Source organism: Schistocerca gregaria, chromosome 4 (assembly GCF_023897955.1).
Source record: "Schistocerca gregaria isolate iqSchGreg1 chromosome 4, iqSchGreg1.2, whole genome shotgun sequence".
Classification (NCBI taxonomy): domain Eukaryota; kingdom Metazoa; phylum Arthropoda; class Insecta; order Orthoptera; family Acrididae; genus Schistocerca; species Schistocerca gregaria.
The window spans coordinates 327,913,572-327,934,885 of record NC_064923.1 but is presented as its reverse complement, the minus strand read 5'-3'; the positions used below and the strand labels follow the sequence as shown (position 1 = coordinate 327,934,885).

The 21,314-nt window shown below is 46.3% G+C and overlaps 1 protein-coding gene and 1 non-coding gene across 5 annotated transcripts in view; one reads left to right on the top strand and one right to left on the bottom strand.

Annotated features, from left to right (window-relative positions):
* Positions 1-21,314, top strand: part of LOC126365743 (uncharacterized) — a 507,155-nt gene that overhangs the window by 14,609 nt on the left and 471,232 nt on the right. The window lies entirely within an intron of this gene.
* Positions 11,620-11,694, bottom strand: Trnas-cga (transfer RNA serine (anticodon CGA)). The gene has a single exon. It is a non-coding gene; the product is annotated as a tRNA-Ser (tRNA).

The following is a 21,314-nucleotide window of genomic DNA, read 5'->3' as shown; positions in this document are numbered from 1 at the left end:
AAGAATAACCTCACGTCAGTGAAGGAAATACATGACTAGAAATGTATCAAATAACCTTTACTTTAAAGCAACTGTATTTCTTATCTACTGAGCAGAATCAAATTTTCGCCACACTTACGAATATCACCCTAGTCCTAGCCCCTTCTATCCAGAGTAATATTGAAAACTCTGCTTAATTCTCTATTACTACGCCCCTCTCTATTTTCCACCCAATCACACTCGTCTAAAACAGATGAAGTACTTTATCATTGTGTAAGTCGGATGGTTGCTAACTGCTTAAGCGTGCACTCATTCACTACTTTTCCACCGCATTCGTTCTCAAGTCCTACCGTCCACTATTCGCACGTGACACTTTCAGCCTGTTGTGCATGTCCCTTCATTCTTTTCTCCGTACTCTTCCCCTATCTCAACAATCACCTGCTTCCCACATTCTGCTCAAGTTCTCCTCTGCAAAACTTTCAAGACATCATCCTTGGGTCACGAATGGCCATTCCCTTGTTTACGTCTTCCTGGCGGTGGTCAGATTCAGAAACTACGGTAAGTGTGCTATCCTGGCTACATGCCATCGCGTGAGATCTCCCAACACCCACTAAGCCGACTGGAACATCCTCAAGCCCTCTTACTCAGCTAACCTAAGAGTTGCCGAGGACAGTCTCACTCTGTCGACCATATTCACAGAATACCCACGTCACCTCATTGCCATTTACCGTCCATCGTTTACTTCCGAATCCCCAAGGCACCAGGTGCTTTGTCTCTCGTACAGAGAAACTAAAGTTTCACAGAATGAGATTTTCACTCTGCAATGTACTGTGCGCTGATATGAAACTTCCTAGCATATTAAAACTCTATGCAGGCCGAGAGTCCGGAAACATGCCCCAGGCTGTGACAAAGCCGTGTTTCCACAATATCCCTTCTTCCGTGAGTGCTACTTCTGCAAGGTTCACAGAAGAGCTTCTGTGAAGTTCAGAAGGTAGGAGGCGTATTACTGGTAGAATTGAAGCTATGAGGACGTATCGGGACTCGTGCTTGGGTAGCTCAGTCGATAGAACACTTGCCCGCGAAAGGCAAAGGTCCCGAGTTCGAGTCTCGGTCCGGCACACATTTTTAATCTGTCCGGAAGTTTCTACTAAAGGTTCATTTGAAAACGGCACGGTCGTTTCTGTCACAACCCTGTTCAGTCCAGGCTTACGCTCCGACACCAATAACATCGTTGTCTACGGGCAACTTAATATACGCCACCACTTTGCAAGCCCCGGTATGCGAGCGGTGCCTCACTGCACATAAAATGTTTTCTTGTTGCAAACTGGCTTCTATTCTACTGTTAAATCTTTGCCACCCCTCACCATTCCACACAAACTTAGAAATAGTGGAAAAAACAGTTACGGCTATAACAGCAGATTTTTGGATACCACAATTTTCGACGCATGTCAGCATCTTTATTGAGCGATAACAGCTGAAGTCCGAATGCTTGCAACGATTACATTTTAATCGCAGGTCTGAGCGTCGCAGATTCGCTGCCATCAACTTGTAACTTGATAATGCCATTGTGCAGGGTTGAAAATGGTCGAATCTAAGAACATGCTGTTTCAGCTACAGCTGCGTTTGTCACCATTGCTATAATCTTGCAATAGTGGATTAGTATCCTGGGGTACTCCTGACGATACCCTTGTCTCTGAGAAATACTCGCCGTCGAGGACAATGTTCTGGACTGTTACTACTTAATAAGTGTTCGAGCCACTCACATATCTGTGAATCTGTTCCATTTGCTCGCACCTTCGTTAACTATCTGCAGTGCGACACCGTATCAAATGCTTTTTTGAAATCTATAAATATGGAATCTGCCGGCTGCCCTTCATCTATAGTTCGCAGTATATCATGCGAGAAAAGGGCAAGTTGAGTTTCGCACGAACGATGCGCTCTAAAATCGTGCTCTTCATAGACATAAACTTTTCGGTCTCTAGGAAATTTGTTATATTCGAGCTCGGAATATGTTCTAGAATTCTGCAGCAAACCGATGATAAGAATATCAGTCTGTAATTTTGCCTTTTATTTCTTTTATCCATCTTATATACAAGTCACCTGCGCTTCTTTCCACTCGTCAGGGACTTTGTGCCGGGCGGAAGATTTGCGATAAATTTAAGTTAAGTAAGGAGTCGATGCAGTAGAGTAAAACCGAATTGCGATTCTATTCGGGCCTGGCGAAATATTTGTTTTCAACTCTTTCAGTAGTTTACCTACGCCAGGAAATCTTAATACGTACTTAGTCGTCCATACAGGATTTTATGCGACAATGAAACGATGGTGTGTTTATCCTATTCTCCAACGTGAATGGTTTCTTAAAGGCGAAATTTATAATTTTGTCTTTCGTTTTGCTGTGTTCTATTGCCACTCCTGACTTGTCGACTGGCTGGGCAGAAACCTTAGAGCCGCTGAGCGATCTTACATAGGGCCAGAAAATTCGCTATCGTTCACATGTTTTTCTCGTTGTGGCGGTTCCCAACACTAGTTACTAGCCGGATTTTCTCGGGAACACGGCTGATAATTCCTTAGTGTTGCCCTGCATCCCTGAGTTGCCGAGAAGGCTTGTTTGTTACGCTAATGCCTGTAAGCCTTCACCCAAGCGCTCCAGGCCTCTGGGGCTCGGGGTCGGCCCTCTGCTGTCAGTCTTCAAACGGGAAGGCCTTTCAGAGCGAAGCAAACACTTCAGTTAAACCGCACCTGTCTGACTCGCCAAAGTCTCGCTAGGACCAAGTGCGGGTTAATTGGCGCCCTTTAGCCCTGAGCCGAGTATGGCGTACTTCACGTCAGTGCGGGTTGTATCCTCTTCATCGGCGAGCACAAAACCTTCACGTTGGTGATAACGTCCAGGACCAGAACTGAGACCTGAAGTGGGACGGGGCTGTACAGACACCTTGCAGTCAAGAAATTTGGTAAAAAGATTACAATAATAGTATAAGAAATAAAAGTTTAGCTGATGAAGTAATTATGTCAGAGGCGATAAGAGACTTGGAAGGACAGTAGAATATAATGGATAGCTAGCTAGCGTCTTTTTGAGGTTATAAGACTCACACCAGTGAAAGTAAAACAAGAATAATGGAATGTAGAGCATTAATTTTGCTGTTTGGGTAGCAAAATACCTCATGATGGTCAGAGTAGAGAGGATATATAAAGCAGTAAGAGAAACTTGTTAATATCCGGTACATATTTACGTGTTAGGAAGTCTTTTCTTAGGAATATTTGAAGTGTGACCTTGTACGGAGTCAAACATGGATAACACAGGTCATCCAAGGAGAGAACAGACGATTTTAATACAGAGGAATGCTGAGGATTAGGTGTGTAGATCGAGTATCTGAACAGAACTGGGGAGAAAATCAATTTGACACAACTGACTGAAAGTACGGATCGATTAGTAGGACACATCTTGGACCATCAAGGAACCGTTAATTTGTTAATGGAAGGAAATTGAAATTAATTTCAGCGACTGAGCCCTTGACATCAAAAATACAAATTGATGATGGAAAAAACGACGTTCCGTTTGTGGAGACTTCGATTGACTTATTGTAAGGTTTTTTTTTAGTTTTGACTGTCACTTTTTATGATGCAATAAGAACCAGCTTCGCCCTTCAAAGGCAATCTTCAGATGTTACATGCGACATTTGATGGACAAGTGCTGATGCTTTGTCAATAGTTGACAATGCATGAACATTTATTCATCAAATGCTACCCATACCATCTGAAGGCGGCATTTAAAGGCGAAAGCGGCAATTATTGTATTATTAGAAAGTGGCTGAGTCAAAAATAAAAAAAACTTACAAAATGTGGTTAACCAGTACTGTCAGCCGGTTAACCAGTACTGTCAGCCGGTTAACCAGTACTGTCAGCCGGTTAACCAGTACTGTCAGCCGGTTAACCAGTACTGTCAGCCGGTTAACCAGTACTGTCAGCCGGTTAACCAGTACTGTCAGCCGGTTAACCAGTACTGTCAGCCGGTTAACCAGTACTGTCAGCCGGTTAACCAGTACTGTCAGCCGGTTAACCAGTACTGTCAGCCGGTTAACGGTACTCCGATTAACGGTACTCCGATAAACCCGTGCAGGTCCAGTAGTCGATGCGGTCATGGATCAGTGATTACTGTGTTATCGAGGGAAGGAGGGACGGAAACTTTGCTCAAGTTCCTTGTAAGCTGTGAGCTGAGAAAGGAGCGCTTCACACGCAAAGCTGCGTTGACTCGACATGTTGAAAAAAAGAAAAGAGCAGTAGGGCGTTGCATTAACTGTAATTTTCCGTTATGTGGTCTTCAATTTTCAAGTTTGTACATAACAAAGGAATAAATAAAATTATAAATAAATAAATGAGAAAAAACGAAGCTTCAAGAGAAACATGCGAATGCGAAGAAATACTAAACGCCTAGCCGTAATTAAAAGCGAATGTACTGCTGATAACTTCTTAAGGACAAAACAGGTGCTTGGTTATAGTAAGTGCTTTGTCAGTCCTTATTAGGTGGGAGGTGTTGAATACGAAGAGCAGCTCATCAGCTACTTTTCATTAAACACATGCAAACAACAACTCACAATAAAGAAAAAGGGAAGAACTATCTTGCTTCATTTGCACACACGAATCTTCTTTTTCTTTGCTGAAACCTGTCTTCCCAGTACAAGCCTTCTCTCTCTCACACACGCACTTGGTATTCCCGCTTTGATTACGGTCTTAAGCGGTCATTCGCCTCGGACACTGGTGTCCCTTAGCACTACTGCGACGCCAGCCTTGTTTATGGAAGAGAAACACTGCAACGAATTTTTCTGCACGTCTTTATAGTTTTAACAAACTGCAGATGTAAAAAGGAAATGGGAAACGGGCGCAGTATTGCCTGAACGGGTGTGGAAAATCACCTCGGAACTATTCCTTGACGTGCGTATCACAAATAACTGTGTTACCACACCACATTCCTGTCTCGCAAGCTTTCTGTACACTCAGAAGGGCCTGCATATTATTCAGTTTAAAAGGTATACTATCTCGGCATAAAAGAAACGAGACTTTGCGCATTACTAAAAAGTGACTATCACATGGTGGTAATGAGAACTCAAGGCGACGACTCCTACCTGAAAACTTTAAGTAAAGAAATAGTCTCGTTTCTTTTGTGGGGGACATCGAACACGGAATTTCCGGTGTATTGCAAGGACACGTCTGTAGTAAACTATTTGCTCAACAGCCACTGCGGTGTTCGATTTTGAACTTGTCACAGCGTAAGAATATAGTTACAGAACGAAAAAGAATCGTGCACCAATACACCCCGCCAGATAATTCAATACTAGTATGAGCAGTTATCAATGTAAGAGAGTATTGACCACTCGTTAACTCGTAGTTTAGCTTGGGTCATGGAGACAGTACAGCGTACTAGATAACCTAATAAACACAGCATTCGGCATCCATTCTAGGTAATGTCCCGAAAGCATTAAAAAGTGCCTGGCCACGTGTCATTTTTATTGCATCCCAATTTAAGGTCATTTCCCGTTACATCATGTGTGGAACGTGGAAAATTGCTGCTTATGTGCATCTCATCGAGCTGTTAGCAAGTTCATTTTACCTCCGCGGTTCCTGTGGAAGATGTACGCAGGCGCCCGTGAAATATAAGTTTATTTCGCTCTGAAAAATAGTTCTCGCAACCCTTTTTCCTTGTCTGAAGTATTTCAGATTTTGCACCGTTTCTATCAGTGTTAGAACGCACTTACGCATTAACGTTGGCCTTTTTCTTTATATACTGGATAGCTAATGGAGTTGGAAGGTTGTTGTCGTCTTCAGTTCAAAGACTTTGATGCAGCATTTTACGTTGGTCTCTTCATCCTTGCATGAGTGATGCAACATACATCCATTTCACTCTGAGTGCTGTGTTTGGCCTCCCTCTACAATTTTTACTTCTGACACTTCACTCTGTTGCTAAACTGACAATCCCTTAATGCTTCAGGACATTTCTATCAACCGACCTCTTCTTTTAATCAACTTGTGCCATAATTTTTTTTTCGTTATTTGATTCCGTATCTGTTCATTAGTTTCTCGAGCTTCACACCTTATCTTCAGCATTCTTCTATAGCACGACGTTTGAATAGCACCTATTACCTATTTGTCTGAAACGTTTATTGTCCACATTTTAGTCCCGCAAGAGCCTAAAACGACGCTCCACGAAGGAATTAACCGAATGGGACGGAAACCGGTGAGTGTGACACCAATGTACAAACAAATGATGACAATTTCAGAAAAAAATGGATTGTTCATTCAAGTCGAAGAGCTTCATAAATTGAGCAAGTCTTTAAGTCGCTGACTCACCTCACTCGGCTTGGCTTTGATAGTTGTTTGATATCCTCCTGTGAGATACCGGACCAAATTCTGTACAACTGATGCATTAGAACGTCAAAATCCCTAGCTGTTCAGAGTGCCCTGACCATAATGCTCCAAATTAGGGTTTGACAAGCAGTAGACACTCTCGCAGTATGCAGATGGGTATTATGTTGCTGAAATATAAGCCGAGGATGGTTTGCCATGGAGGGCAATCAATCAGGCCACAGAATATCGTCGACCTTCCACTGTGCTGTAAGGGAGCCGCGGATGACAACCAAAGAGGTCCTGCTATGTAAAGAAATGTCACTGTAGACCATCACTCTGGGTGGACAACAGTCAGGCTGGTATCCCAACGCTGTCTGGGGCGTCTCCAGACACGTCTTCGCCGCCCTTTGGGGTCTGGAATCTCATTGACTGGTGTGGAATTGTCTCCAGTGGTGAGTTCCGCTTCATGCTTGATGTCTTCCCCGACGGCGAAGCGTACATTGTCAATCTCTTTACATCGTTCCTTTCTTGTTGCTTCCATGGCTATTGACTGTTTCTATCGCAATCAGTAAGCGTGAAAGGAAGCTACCGTACAGAGGTATCTATATTTATACTTGGAAAAACTAATTACATACTGTCATAATCGTCAGAATTGCTTTCGTTTCCCAAAACTTATAAATATTTCGATTTCGGAAAAGAAGCTCTGTAATTTGCGAAGATGTCGAAGGAGGAGGCCCCTTGCATACTTGTTGTATCGAGTGAAATGTGGAGACGGCGGTTTGAAAGCGGACAGAAGTAGTACGAGGAAGGGCGTCCCTTACCTGAGGGATCGCTACTCAATCTACCTGGCGAAGGGGCAAGTGTGGCAAATGTCCGGCATTCCAACGAACAGTGATGTACATCGTTCCAGAGACGGACAAACAAGCTATTAAGCAAGTGGTCGTAACGTTTTGGCTCATCACTGCACACACATATATATATATATAGTTAAATATTTGCGCCTGGTGGTGTTTGGCCATCTTCTTAACCAAATTTTAGCCTTAAATCGAAACGCCGTGCCAAGATTTTCCAAGGTGAACGATGCAGCGTCTCAGTCGAACAACTCTCGTATTGTATGGTGATGCCAGCAAAAGCTCGCAGCCTGACGTATTCTGTACGGCGCGCCACGCGACGGGAACGAGCGTGCAAGCCTTCCGCTGGCAGCAAGGACGCGAGCCGCGTTTTTGCAAGAGGCGAGGTGCGGCGACAGGGTCAGGGGCGGCTCCGGCAGGCGGCGGGGTCGGCGCCCCCCCCCCCCCCCCCCCCCCCGCCCCACCCCACACACGTGCCTCTCAGGAGGGACGGGCGCGCGCTATGCCACGCTACGCTGGCCTCCGTTCTGCCCCCTCGCCTCGGCGCGTGGAGTAGGTCCGCGAGACAAAGCGGCGCTGGCCGCCCAAGGTCACGGCCCAAACTCGCCTAGCCCGGGCTGCGTGGCGTTGCCCTCTTCTGGGAATTCCTCCGCTTGCCAGTTGCGAGTCAGCTGCGTGCACTTCTCGGCACTGCAACATCTCTGTGCGTATGAGGCAACGCGGAACACTTTTCAAAAGGAAGTGGTATACTACTCGCTACTGTTGCGACATCTGTAACGCGCCGACGAAGTGTCCTCGCCGTACGGAACTTTTTTTCTGGTATTCAGCGGGCGTCGATACGGAAGGCGGGGGCGCATTGTGTGGTGTCATGACTCCACCATCCTCGAAAAAAATTATACCAGGATTTATGTATTTAATATATCGTTTTTCAGATTTCTCTTCTGGCTTTTGGAGAACAAACTGGTATAAAAACTGTCTCGAAAATGGCAACTAATTCTGGAACTTAGAATCTACATTTAACACGGGGTACTTCTCCGTTGCTTGCGCGAGGGAGTGCCCTCGTGGATGGGCTTATGGCCTGACTCGCAACTTTCCTGGCCTACCGGTATGCGGACATTTGCCACGATTATACCTGCTCCGAAGGGTAGGGCCCCTTGTCTCCTCCTCCTCCTCCTCCTCTTCCTCCTCTTCCTCCCTTTCTGAGCCTTTCCGCTGGTTTACTTAAAATATAACCAGAATCTCTTTGAATTTCCTGCGACATTTCTAGAGACAGTTTCGTTGTGGAAACTATTAAATGCATCTCGCATTGAAATCCGCACCAAATTTAGTCTCAGTAGAACTTCGCCAATCTTGGAGATTTTGCGTTCGTCTAAATTATACTTGCCTTTTTCGGTGCTCCTGCAGCAGCTTCTGTCGTGTTTTGTGTACCATGGAGGATCAGCTCCGTCTCTTATTAATTTATTTGATATGAATCTCGAGTGCTGTTGATACTATTTCTTTGAACTTAAGCCACATAGGGGCTTCACTTACGTAGTTTGGAAGGATTGGAGACACTCTCTTAGAAAGACGTCAACAGTATTTTTAGTTGCTTTTATAAATAGATATATTTCGCGTTTAGTTTTGGTGAATGTCTTTGTCACGGAATTGAGCCTCGTTACGACTGCGTGTTCACAAATCCCTGAATCCGTCGTGATGCTCAGGATTATTTGTGGATAAGAGGTCAAGTGTGTTTCCGTAACCATTTACAATTTGAACAGCCTCGTGAACTAATTGTTCAAAATAATTTTGAACCAAGCATTTAGAACAATTACGGAAGTTGTTTTCTATCTACAGTATGGTCTGAAAATATATTTTTGACAACATACGGAAAGTAGATTGAAGTCACTGCCAACTATAATTGTATGATTAGGGTACCTATTTCTGATGAGACTCAAGTTTTCTTTGAACTTTTCAGCAACTGTTTCATCTGAGACCGGGGGTCGGTAAAAGGAGCCAGTTATTAATTTATTCCGGTTGTCGAGTATAACCTCTGCCCATACTAAGTCACAGGAACTATCTGCTTCAGTGTCGCTTGTGAGCTGGAACACACATTACATTATTTTTCCTTGAGTTGTGCTTCTTGTTTCTGTTGTAGTGCAGATCATTACAATTACTGCTTTTCCCTCCAAAACCTAGGATGCTTTCTCTGTGACCGTGTAAATACCAGAGCTAAACAGTGTAGAACAACAACGTACGTTAGAAGCATAGCATTCTGTTACTTCATTTCCTTATTTCTAACATTTTAAAATTGTACGTCGACTTTAGATGACATGTCAATCATACATGTTCTTATCTCTATTTAGTGAACGTATTTTCAGTCATATTTTGAACATTTTTCCGCTACACTTTATTAACTAATGTTTCGCCGTAAGGGATATCGCATTTTAGAGAGTAAGTTAATATGGAATATGTCGTGCTTCTTTTCAAACATTCACATACCCATTTCTTCGTTCCTGATTGTCTTTTGGGCATGCAGTTGTAGTAATTAGGCACAAATGCAGTGATCAAGAAGAAATGATTAACGTACATTCGCATTCTCTTTGCACCGTTCCTTTATTGTTGCTCCCATGGCTATGGACTGTTCCTATAGCAATCAGTAAGCGTGAGAGTAAGCTACCGTACAGACAGAGGGATCTAAATTTATACTTGGCAGAACTAATTACATACTGACATAATCGTCGGTATTGCTTTCGTCTCCCAAAAGATATAAATATTTCGTTTTCGGAAAAGAAGCTCTATTTCGCCAAGATGTCGAAGGAGGTGGTCCCTTACTTACTGGTTGTATCGAGTAAGATGTGGAGAAGACGGTTTGGAAGCGGACAGTAGTAGTACGAGGAAGGCGTCCCTTACCTGAGGGATCGCTACCTGGCGAAGGGGCAAATGTCCGGCGTGGCAACTGTGCGCCATTCGGACTACCTGCTGTCATCGACAAACTCGACATGTTTGTTAACGCACAGGTACTGGATGGTTTAAATAATAGTGCAGCTACTCAGAAAGGTCACGTGTGGGCAGCGAAACTTAGTAGATAGGCTAATACGTTAATGCGGAATCGATTTACGATGAAAAAAATAGTTCCAGTTTTGGCCATAGGTGCAAATCTGGCGCTGTGCAACATCTCGTCCACGCCTCTCGTGCTAATGTTGAACAAATACTGTAAGCGGTAGTTAATAATACAATCAACGTTATGGTTTTCTCACTTGTTTGACCTTTCACGCCCACGTCCTTCCTCATCCATTACATATGAGAAAACATTTCAACACGTCTTTCTTGCATACAAGCGTAAGATTTGCATTTAATCGCCAAATTGGGAACTAATTTTTCTGCCAGCTTTTTTTTTGAGATAGGATGGGGCCCCTCCACGCCCGCACCAACGTGGTGACCAAACCAAAAGTTCTACTGTCACCTCCGTATAACATGTTAGTTTTTAGAAACAGGAGTCACAGGATGCAGGCTGTGATGTTATCCATGCGTCTGGGTAAGATTACTCATTTACATGGTCCATCAGGAGATAGAAGTGGTCGAAAGCGATTGAAGGGTAGCGGTTTTTAAGGGCAGAGGGAAAAAAGTGCCAAGGCAAGCGCCAAGGGAAAAAAACCTCTGCGATAGTAGGACGGGTAGTAAGGGCAGTAGCGGATTGCTAGCTGCGACAGCGCATGCAAGGTGTGGTTATGTTAGTGCGAGGTATCGTGCATCGTTACCGTTGTCGTTGCTGGCGCTCGTTCCAGGATCTGCTGCTGCTGCGTCCCTGAAACATTACATTGTCATCATATTAGTGGGCGATCGGTCATAGATCAGCTCACAGTGTGTGGGGTGTGTGTGGCTGGTTTGCGTGCTGTGTGCAGTACGGTTTCCCTGCGATTGCCGGTATTTCGGCGGGTTAAGCATCTGGGGTTGCCAGTAGTAGCTGAGTTGCAGGGGCTCGCCAGTACTGTCATGTTAGCGTGCTATGGACCATAGATGTTTAGTTTCGTGCTAATAGTGTTTTTGGTCTATTATGTTTCCATCTATGGTTGTGGTCGTAGTTACCCAGAGAAAGAATAAACGGGTTACGCGACTGTCTCGTGTTTCTGTATAGTCGTGTGGAGAGTTTTTGGAATACCTGCAAGATGGTATCTAGCCGATATTCCCGGTGGAGGTCCACGGTGCGCGTGTAGCGCGGAGCGTTGCTTATGATTCTGAGTACTTTGTTCTGTATGAGCTGCAGACGGCGCACACGTGTGGGCGCAGCGTATCCCCAAACGGGAGCAGCATACGTCATCAGAGGTCTGATAAGTGTGGTGTACATGGACCTGGACACCCTCCTATTCAGTGTGCTACGCCTGTTAAGCATAGGGTAGAGTTCCCAGAATGAGATTTTCACTCTGCAGCGGAGTGTGCGCTGATATGAAACTTCCTGGCAGATTAAAACTGTGTGCCCGACCGAGACTCGAACTCGGGACCTTTGCCTTTCGCGGGCAAGTGCTCTACCAACTGAGCTACCGAAGCACGACTCACGCCCGGTACTCACAGCTTTACTTCTGCCAGTATCCGTCTCCTACCTTCCAAACTTTACAGAAGCTCTCCTGCGAACGAGGTACTGGCAGAAGTAAAGCTGTGAGTACCGGGCGTGAGTCGTGCTTCGGTAGCTGAGATGGTAGAGCACTTGCCCGCGAAAAGCAAAGGTCCCGAGTTCGAGTCTCGGTCGGGCACACAGTTTTAATCTGCCAGGAAGTTTCATATCAGCTCACACTCCGCTGCAGAGTGAAAATCTCATTCTGACAACAGGAAGTAATTAAAATGTGTGTCCTAAAAGTGAATCAAGACAATGCAAGAATACATTGCTTCGAAAGCATGGTATGCATGATGGCCCATTTCACTTCAGCTGTGCTAGCCTGGCGGATGTTGTTGCGCGCTGGTTGGGCCAGGATGCGAGTGACCTCCTGGTCTGTTGCAAGTGTGAACGCTGGATCTGACGGATCCATGTTCGGTGTGAATGACGCTGCAAGTGTGAGGGCCATCAGTTCAGCTTTTTCGCGTGGTGTCTAGCCCTGCGAGTTTTTGGTCCCACTGTTGTGTTTTAAATGTTTGTATTTTGTCCCGGATTATTCCCTGGAGCCTGTTAATGTGCCGTTTGAAGTGCTGGCGCCTGGTACGCTGCCAATACCTCCTGAGGCGGTTCCTCATTGAGATAAGACCCAGGATCTCCTGGGGCAGGGCAGCACTGTAATGTTGTGGTGTGCGGATTGGTATGGTGCCGGCTATTGCGTCTTGGACGGCGTTAGTGAGGGTTTCAACAGCATCATCTATTTGGGCTGTCTCATTAATTGCGTGGATAGGTGGGATGTGACTGTCGAGCGTTTCCTTGAACAATGTCCAATTCGCGCGCTTGTAGTCGAGCATCCTGCGTTGGTCAATGTGCTGCAGTGTTTCTTCAATGTATAGCATAACAGGTTGGTGATTTGAGGGCAGATCGTTTTCAACAGCAACGTTGAGTGTCGTTGTTAAGCCCTTGATGAGGGCCATGTCTAATACGTCTGGCCTGTGCCCCCTCCGGTAGGGAATGTGCGTCGGTTCGGTCGGCGCTAGTGTAATGTAGTTTCGTCCTAGCGCGTGTTCATATAGTTTTTTGCCGTTGGAGTTTCGTATACGTGAATTCCAGTCTGGGTGTTTCGCGTTAAGATCTCCAGCGGCTATTACGCGCGGTGATATGTTGAGTATAGTGCTGATGTCGCGTGTCACTATGTTCTTAGGACTGTTGTATACTGACACCAGTGTGGTATAGGCTCCGTTGAACTTGACCCTGACGGCGGTTGCCTCTAATTTTTCAAGTTCAGGGAGCACTATGTTTGTGTGTTCAATGTCTTTGTGTATAATGATGGCCGTTCCACCGAAACCAGAGCCGTCCGGTCGGTCGGTACGATAGACGCAGTAGCCGGTAAAGTTTAGGTGGTTGTGCGGTTTGAGTTTAGTTTCGCTCAGTAGTGCGATAAGGATGCCCTTACGCTCCATGAACGCGGCAAGTTCCGCCCTTTTGTTGTTGATCCCGTCTGCATTCCAGAACAGGATCTGTGATAGTGTCTGGTTGTTTACGAAGGGGGCCGGGTGTGGCGTATTATCCATGTAGGGATGTGGACAGTGTGGTGAGAGCTGTTTGTATGGCAGCCAAGTACTGCCCGGGTTGGGCATTCAAGAGCTGTGAGATCAGTGTGGTGACGACCGAGAGGATCCTGAGAAGGATCTCTTTGGTCGTATGCTGGGGCAATAGTGTTTCCCGTATTCCCCCTTGTGTTGTGTTTGTGTTGTGCGTGTCGGCCTGTGGCTTGTTTGTTGTGTTAGCGGCCGCTGGTGCGGGTGTTGGCGTTGTGTGCGGGCTGGCGCTTGTGTTGCTGCTGTGTGCTGCAGTCTGTGGTGCCGGTGTTACAGGTGTGGTGACGGGTGGAGTAGTGTGTGTGCTGGTGTCGCTGGCTTGCTGACTGTGTGTCTGCGTTTCCGTGTTTCCGTGTTCTGTTGTTGCCGAGTGGTTTGTTGTGGCGATCTTGTGTACCCGTTCCTGTTCCCTTGAGGTCGCCTACGCCTTCTCTGGGTTTTCGGTTCTGGGGGTCCATGTGTGGGTGCGTCTTCCTGTGCGGTCTGCGTGGTTTCGCATGCCGTGGCCTCAGGGAGTGGGGTCGTGTTGTTTTGGGGAGCTGGTGTTGGAACCGATGTGGTTGTGTTTTTTGTTGGCTGAGACGGTTGTATTGTTGTCGCAGCGGTTGTGTTTTGTGCGTGTGATGGGCGCGGAGGTTCCGCCGCCCGCACCGCTCCTCCAGGGCTCGTAGCCATGGCGAACGTTACACCGTTCCTGACAGGGTTTGGTGCGGGCCTTGGACGTGGTATGGCGCTGAGTCCTCTAGCTTGTATTTTACGCCTCTGCGCCTCTCTGTATACGTCGCAGCCCCTGTAGTTGGCCGCATGGCCTTGACCACAGTTGGCGCAACGGCGTGCGTTTCGTTGTGCTTGTGTACAAGCGTTGGATGCGTGTTTGCCAGCGCATCCGCGGCAACGGGGTGCCAGGCGACAGCGAAGGGCCGAATGACCGAATCGCTGGCAGTTGTTGCATTGTTGGGGGACGAGTGGTGGTTCATATAACTCTACCCTTACGTCCATCCGCAGAAGGCTTTTTATCTGCAGAAGGCCGCGGGAGGCAGCCGTATCGGCCATCTCGACCAGGTAGTGTGGTAGGCGGGTTGTGTGCGGAAGCCCGTCATCCGGTTAGCACTTCGGCAGTCGTAACCAAGGTAGTTGAGCGCCGCTTGAACTGTTTTGTTTGGTGTGCTGGGGTCCACTCCCTTCACCACGTACTGCTGTGTCCGCTCTTCAGCCGTTCTGTACGTGTAATGCTCGATCCCCTGTTCTTTGAGGAAGAACAGGAGATCTTTGTACTCTGTGTTAGTAGCCACGTACAGTGAGGCCCTATCCCCAGAGTATTTAGTGTGGAGCGTGCAAGGTGTGTGCCTCGCTTCGAATGTGGTGTTGAGGACGCTAAGGTCCCCATAGTTCTGTATTACGACTGGGGGAAAACCAGTCTCTTGTTGTGCGGGCGTAGCTGCGGTTTGTGTACTTGTGTTATTACTGACCGCAGGTCGGTTCGTGTTGGTTTGAGTGTTTGTGTTCCTAGCCGGAAGTGTTTGTTTCGGTGTAGGCAGCAACGCCTTTCGGCTGCCTAGCGAGTTTGGTTGCTCGCTTGTACCTCTTGTGTTTCTGCGTTTGTGTGGTGGGCCCTCCACCTGCCAGGGCCCGGTGTAGTGTTGTTCTGTGTCCTCGTCCGCCGCCGCTGATTCCGCCACTGGAGTCAGTAGCGACAGCGGGACGGTCGTGCAGGAGTCACCAGTAGCAGGCGAGTGAAGCGTGATGTGTAATGTGGTGCGTTTCGGCGTGTCGTTTGCGCCGCAAAGGTCGGTTATCAGCCGACGTTGGTCCAGCAGTTCCTGCGCTTGCTGCGCGATCTGCCGATCCTTGTCGGCCAATACCTCCCCCACGGCGGCAAGCGGGACGCTGGCGTCGACGGGGTCAGTCGACCCGAGCGCCTCTTTCGCTGCAGCTTTGCTGCGGGTTATGGCGGGAGAAACACCGGCGGAATCTGCCATCTTGGTGTTCTGGGAGGGACGAGAAAAGGGAACGACAATTTTGCTCTTTCTGAGAAGAAAAAGCCCTAGCTGTTTGACCCTACGGAAGTGGGGGGAGTGCCCTACGGCCTAGCGTGCGCCGTTAGTGCAGTGCCGCGGCACCTAAAGGAGGTGCGGAGGAAGAGAATCGGCCTACAGTACGCGGGGTGATCCGACGTGAACGGGCCCCTGGCACTGATTAACCCTACAAAGAACGAGATAGCCTCGCTGGGGAGTTTGTAACAAGCGTTACGGGGTTGCTGTGAGTCTAGGACTCTTCACGACAATTCTGCTTTCCGCAACTACGCGGTTTCTCGACGAAAGGGAGCAAGCTCAACCCTCCGCCGATCCACCGGGCGCTACTGTCGCGCTTCGGAAGAAGACTCTCTGTAGAGCAGAGCGGTCAGCGAGGCTTAAGCCCCAATAGCTACCGATGCACCGGCCATCACCGGCTAAGAGCTCCTTCCGCCACGACGGCCAGAGCGCGTCTTTTTCTGCCAGCGTAAATCGATTCCCCAATGACGCACGCAGTAGACTGTCTACCAAGTTTCGCCGCCATACGATAGTTACAGCACATACTGGACCTCTGTGAGTAGCAGCACTTTAATTATAACCACCTTGTAGAAGCGGCGATCCACAGCAAGTAAGAGAAGACAGAAACGGAGACCCTACACTAAGGTATAAAAATTATAGTCTTCCCGAACGTCTGGATAGAAAAAAACAACCCATCGTTTAACGGAGTAAATGCACTGTACCTGACATAAACCAATTCCATTCTACACAGAGCATGCGAAAGAACTCTCATGGAAGCAATGTACTGTAGGTCTCTCAAAGAGCAAAGCGTTCCCAGTAATGAAAAAAAACAAAACAGATCACTCCCTTTTTCAAGAAGGACCGTCGAACATACGTAACAAAACTATAGCCTATATCTCTGACGTCTGTTTATTATAGAATTTCAGAACATGTTTTATGCTCGCGTAATATGACATGCTGGAGATGAAACCTCTTCAGTAGAATTCAACAGGAGTTCAGAAAAAAACGATCGTGCGAAACCCATCGGCTCTGTTAGTTCACGAGGCCCGGAAAGCAGTAGATACAGGTGCCTAGGTTTGTGGATCACTTGACTTCCGGAAGGCATACGTTACAGGTCCTCACAGCCGATTAATGGACAAAATACGAGAGTATTCATTGTCAGACCAGCTGTGTGACAGGAATGAAGAGTGTCTAGCAAACAGAACACAGCATGACGTTCCCAACGGAGAGAAATCTTCAGACGTAAAAGTAATTTCGGGCGTATTCCGATGGCGAGCAGGATCATGGAAGTCATGATTCCACCAGCCCAAAAAATATTATATCAGTATTTACATTTTTAAATGTATCGATTTCCAATTTAAGAGCTAACTCTTGGCGAATAAAGTAGTATGAAAACTGTCTTGAAAATGGAAACACATTCTTGTACTTACAGGCTACGTTTAAGACAGGATACTTCTCAGATACTTTTTGCAGTACAGGGTGAGTCAATAAATATTGCCACCAAGAATAATTCCGAAAGTATGATAGGAGCTGAAAAGTTTGTAGACAAAAGTTGTATGGGACAACGGGGGCCATAATATGACGCTGGTTTTTTGTTGCTAGATGGGGTCGCTTTAGAGATATGAAGGCCAACTTTTTTTAATGGAATGCTATAGTTTAGTACTTATTTTCTGATTGTAGCTATCGAGACGAATTCAATGATTTGTAACGAAGATCTGGTGTTCGAAGTGATGACCGTTGGTATCAGTGCAGTGCTGCAATCGAGTGGTATTTCTTATCACATCACTACTTATCGAAGCACATACTCTGACAATTCTCTCTTGTATATCTTCAGGTGTAGTTGGGACGTCTTTATAAACAACGTCTTTTACGAATACCGACAAGATAAAATACAGAGGCGTCAAGTCTGGCGAAAGACCCGACCACGACACATCTCTTCCGCATCCAATCCAGCGACTTGGAAATTGTCTCCGCAACTCATTTCTAGCCATCAGCGAAAAATGTGACACACCCATCGTATTGATACCACATTCTGTTCCTTGTTCCTAAAGGTATTTCTTCCAATAACAGACCTAATGTTTCTTGCAGGAATGTGGTGTACTTCCTACCATTAAGATTTCTTTCGATGAAATAGGGGCCTATAAATCTGTCCTCCAGAATACCACACCATACATTCACCGACCACAGTTTTTGGTGGGCAACTTGCCGCAGCCAACATGGATTTTCAGTTGCCTACTAATGCATGTTATGCAAATCAACGTTCCCATGGTTCGTGAATGTAGACTCGTCAGTAAATACAATCAAATTAATAAATGTGTCATCCCTCTGAATCTGAAATTCAGCCCATCGGCAGAATTAAATGCGACGCACACAATCCGTACCATTTAATTCTTGGTAGAGACTAATATGGTAAGGATGATATTTATGGTGATGCAGAAAACGAATAACGCTACTCTGGCTCATGCCAGATTCCCTTGCAATTTAACGCGAACTAACACAAGGAACTCGAACCTCAATGGCAACAGTACCAATTTCCGTTTCCTCGTTAATAATTTTCATTTACCGGATATGTTTCCAGTGCGTTAAAGATCCAGTAGTTCTGAATTTATCATACACACATTTAAATGTACGACGCGTAGGGTGAGTACGTTGAAGATATCTTTCAGCGTGTAAGTCTCTAGCTCTCACTGAATTTCGTTGGCATTCTCTGTAAATGAGAAGCATATTGACTTGTTCTTCAAGTGAATACATCAGTCACATTCGCCTAATTCGACAATATTAGTCTTACAGTTCCTATCAGTGTTGTGTTGCGAAACCGTCGAATGATGTTTACATGTCAATGGCACATTAGATGGATTCGCCGCATTCGGCGAATATTTACATTTTGCACGATATACGAGAGGAAACTGTCAATGCATGTGCTTCGATAAGTCACGATGTGATAAATACCACTCAATCCATGACAAGAAGATTGCAGCATTGCATTTATACCAATGTTCATAACTTGGAATACCTTCTGTAAACGGAAGTTCATGCCACCTTTGTGACCTTCATTGACCTTCAAAGACCTTACTGCTACACATCATTGGATTCTTCTCGATAACCGCTGTCAGAAAATAAGTATCAAACTCTAACATTCCATTTAAAAAAAGAAATAAACTACACAAAGTTGATCTTCATATCTCTGAAGCGACCTCACCTATCAACAAAAAACCAACGTCATATTATGTCCCCTAGTGTCCCATGTAACATTTGTCCCACAAACTTTTCAGCTACTATCATACTTTCGGAATTATTCTATGCGGCAGTAGTTAGTGACTCACCATGTGTATATAAAGGAACTACTAGATAACATCGGAAGCTCCATTAGGCTTTCGTGGATGAAACTGTTGGATACGGAGAAGTCGCAACGCTAGAAAATTGTAGAGTACCTTTGTTTTACTTTTGTTAATGTTCTTTTATAGCTTCTTTTCAAGACACTTTCCATTACCAAAATATTCTCAGGTTTCAACCCGCGGCAAGTGGTTAACTGCCCACGAGCTTTCGGCAGAGATATCCTTTGCCATTGTCAAGTGGTTGACTCGTGTAAATGTAGCTGCCATGCTTCCGTAGAACTGCCGTGCCAGCATCAACTCAGCAACCACAGGACCCAAGCCGTACTCAGCTGCAATCCACCGTCTTTATTGAAGGTGTCGACCGATATTTTGATCTCCGTTATTTCGTTTATTGTGCCATCCCAGAAGCTGTTGGTCCGTTTAATAATAGAAGTCTCCTTGAATGCAATTCGGCGTACTTTTTCCAGTGCACGTTCCGCTACAGCTGATTTTTTGGGAATGCGAAGGCGGAAATACCTTTCATGTTCTGTGCGGCGCTCTTCAATAACCTGACCGACATAAAGCTGCCCACACCCAGACGGTACTTCGTGTGTTGCAGGTGTTCTGAGACCCCACATCGTCTTCCGCAGGTTTCATTAGTCGCCGGATCTTTACGGGGGGGCCTGAGATTGTCGATTGTATGTCTCTTCAGGAGCCGGCTAGTCTTCTGTTACTGAGCCACAAAACGGTAAAAACACAATCTCGTTCGTGTCTTCTTCGGGGGCCTTCTGCTTTTGTGGCATAGATGAAACTGATGGCGAAATTTGTTGCTGAAGCGGTTTTCTTCGAAAATTTTACGTAAGTAGCTCAGTTCCCTCGGCAGGTTTCCGGCGTCTGAGACGTTTTCAGATCCACGTGCCAAGGTCCTCAGAACAGACTGTTTCTGTGCTGGGTGGTGGTAGCTCGTGGCGCACAGATACAGATCGGTGTGGTGGGCTTGCGGTAAACGCCGTGACCAAGACACCCATTGAGTTTACGGCGGACGAAGACGTCCAGGAACGGCGCGAACCGTCCTTCTCTCCTTCCACCGTGAACTTTGCGGTCTTAGGTGTTGTTGTTGTTGTTGTATCATCCCAGGAACTCTTCCAGCTTTTCGTGTCCACGAGGTCATATGACGAAGGTAGCGTCAACATAGCGATAAGTTCAAGCTGCCCTATCATCATTAGTTTTGATGTGATTTCCTTATTCACGTGTGTGCCCATCACACACACTATGAAACTTTCTCTCCCGCCTCTTTGACGACACCATCGTGGATTTATTGAAACATACTCTGACATCGTATTTTTTGCGTGGTGGAGAATATTTCAACCAAATGGATGGCGTCGCGTAGTGGAGCTCATAACCCCCAGTTGTAGCCAACCTCTTTTCGGAGCATTTCGAGGATATCGCCTTGGAAAGGCTCACGCAAAGCCTAGTTGTTTTTACCGCTACGTCGACGACACCTTTGTCGTACGGCGTCATGAACGTGAAAAGCTGGAACACATCAGCAACATCCACGAACACATAAAGTTCACGATGGAAGTAGAGAAGGTCGGTTCGTCGCTGTTCCTGGACCTCGTCATCCGCCGTAAACTCAGTGGGTGTTTTGGTCACAGCGTTTGCCGCAAGTACATCCACACCGATCGGTATCTGCACGCCACCAGCTGCCAACACCCAGCACAGGAACGGTCTGTTCTTGAGGATCTTGATAAATAGAGCTGAAAGCGTCTCAGAGGCCAAAACCCTGCCGAGAGGACTGAGCCACTTATGTAAAGTTCTCAAAGAAAACCGTCTCAGCAACAGAAAAATTTCGCCGACAGTTTCATCCAAGCCACGAAAGCAGAAGGCCTCCAAAGAAGACACGAAGAACATGTGTCGTGGCTCAATAACAGGGAAGATTAGCTGTCCCCTGAAGAGATATAAAATAGATACAATCTTCAGACCCCCAAACAAGATTTGGCCATTAATGAAGCCTGCTAAAGACTATCTAGGCCACAAGACACCTGGAATGTACAAAATACTGTGTGGCTGTGGGCAGCTTTGTGTCGGTCAGACTATTGAACAGTGCAGCGTAGAAGGTGAAAGGTGTTTCCTCACACGCTGTCCGAAAAAATCAGCTGTAGCGGAACATGCACTGGTAAACGGACACCGAATTGTATTCGACGATACTTCTATTATTAAACTGACCAACGGCTTCTGGGATAGCCTAATAAACGAAGTAACACATCAAAATATCGGACGACACCGGGACAATCTCAGTAAAGACAGTAGATTGGAGCTGAGTACGGCCTGGGGCGTGTTGTTGGTGAGTTAAAGCGGGCGCGGCCGTCACGCCACCAAAACAATTCCGTTTATGGTGCGGGACTGAGCACCAGTGACGTCACTGGGCCGCACGACAGCCAGCCACTTGACAATGGCAGAGATGATCTCTTAGCGCGGTTTGAACCCTAACAGTATTTTATTAATGTATATCGCCGCAATGCATACATTCGTACACTTTCCATCACGTTCAATTGATCACCCGACTCCTTTGTTGTCTTTGACAGAATCACAATGTCGCTAGCAAACTTCATCGTTTTCATATCTCTTCCCTGAAC